The following is a 1,394-nucleotide window of genomic DNA, read 5'->3' as shown; positions in this document are numbered from 1 at the left end:
CTCCTCTTCCTCCTCCTCCACCTCCTCCTCCACCTCCTCTTACTCCTCCTTCTGCTCTTCCTCCTCCTCCTTTTTTTCCTCCTCCTCCCTCCCCCTCCTTCCCCTTCTGCCACCCCCCCCTCCATGACTATCCCCACTCACCCTCCCCCTCCCCCTTCCCCCCAGGCTGTCGACCCTCCTCGTGGCGGCCGCTCCTGCCGACGGGCGCGCCGCCCCCGCCCCCGCCGCCCTCGCCCTCTCCAGGCCCGAGAGGTCGCCCGGGTCCTCCTCGGCTGCGGCATCGTCTTCGTCTTCGTCTGGAAGAGGAGGGTCCTCGTCGTCAGCAGCAGCCGCGTCATCGTCCTCAGGGTGAAGGGGCGAAGAGGAAGAGGAGGGGGAGGAGGAAGAGAAGGAGGGTCAGAAGATAAAGAAAAAGAAAAGGACTCCTCCATGTGGAGAAAGAACAAACTGCTGAACAAGCACAAGGACGATGAACGAGGACACCTAAAGAGGCTGAACAAGATCAGCGCAAACTGCTTTGTTTTTGTTTTCCACTTTATCGTCATTTGATGCTGAATAAATGACTAATCTGAGCACCATGAGTTTAATTACGTCTTTTACAATGACACTGAGAAAAGGAAATGATAATGATAGTGATAATAGCAATAATGAAAATAATGATGAGAAATGTAGTAATAATTTTAGCGACCGCACAGATGTCTCGGCCCTTCGGACACTAGTGAACAGGTGTCTGGAAGTGGTGTCTGATGGAGGTGATCACCCTTTTCAGTACGCACTCGCCTACAGCATTTCTTGCCAGTAGATTCAGACGCGCGCGCTCGCACGCACACGACACATCGGGGTTTCATTAGAAAAAGAGACTCGAGCGTTACGCCAAAATCCCCGTGGTCGGCAGATCGAGCCCCGTCCAAGCTCGTGGGTTTCCGCTGTCGCCTGGCGCTCGCGGCTGGGCCAAGCGCAGGTCGAGTCGTCATCTGTTAACACACTCTCAAGACTTAGCACACGCTGACAGGCGGGCTCGACATATTGCACATAAGCCCGGCGAAGCATCTGCTCCGCAAATCTGCCTTATGAAAATAAACACTTGTCAGAAACACAGTAGGCCAAGTTGTAATTGGTCAGAATAAGAATAGCTTACTAATATGATACAGATGCTCAATGTTAAGTCGATCTTCTGTGGACATCATAGTGTAAAATAGGCTTGAGAGTTTTATCGTATTTTACAAGAGTCTGAAGACTGTTGAAAATGCCTCGTGCATGTACACGGGATATTCTAACTACAAAATACATAACATCGACTTATTTCGTTGTTAAGAAGCAGGATTTAGTGGACATCCATACAACTCAACTAAGCTTCTACTTATTATAGGACTGCTCTTTTATAATTACCATTA

At 50.3% G+C, this 1,394-nt stretch overlaps 1 long non-coding RNA gene across 2 annotated transcripts in view; it reads left to right on the top strand.

Moving 5' to 3' along the window:
- The window catches only part of LOC122248577 (uncharacterized), a 9,025-nt gene extending 8,453 nt beyond the window's left edge, over window positions 1-572 (top strand). For both annotated transcript variants that reach the window (XR_006222787.2, XR_015190461.1), the window contains exon 2: window positions 166-572. This is a non-coding gene — a long non-coding RNA (uncharacterized LOC122248577). The remainder of the gene's footprint in view (window positions 1-165) is intronic.
- Window positions 573-1,394: the final 822 nt, after the last annotated feature.

The sequence above is a fragment of the Penaeus japonicus genome, unplaced genomic scaffold (assembly GCF_977035675.1).
Source record: "Penaeus japonicus unplaced genomic scaffold, GWHDUDI00000001_assembly GWHDUDI00000034, whole genome shotgun sequence".
NCBI classification, from domain to species: Eukaryota; Metazoa; Arthropoda; class Malacostraca; order Decapoda; family Penaeidae; genus Penaeus; species Penaeus japonicus.
Note: the sequence above shows the minus strand (reverse complement) of the source record. Positions and strands in the feature narration are given on the sequence as shown.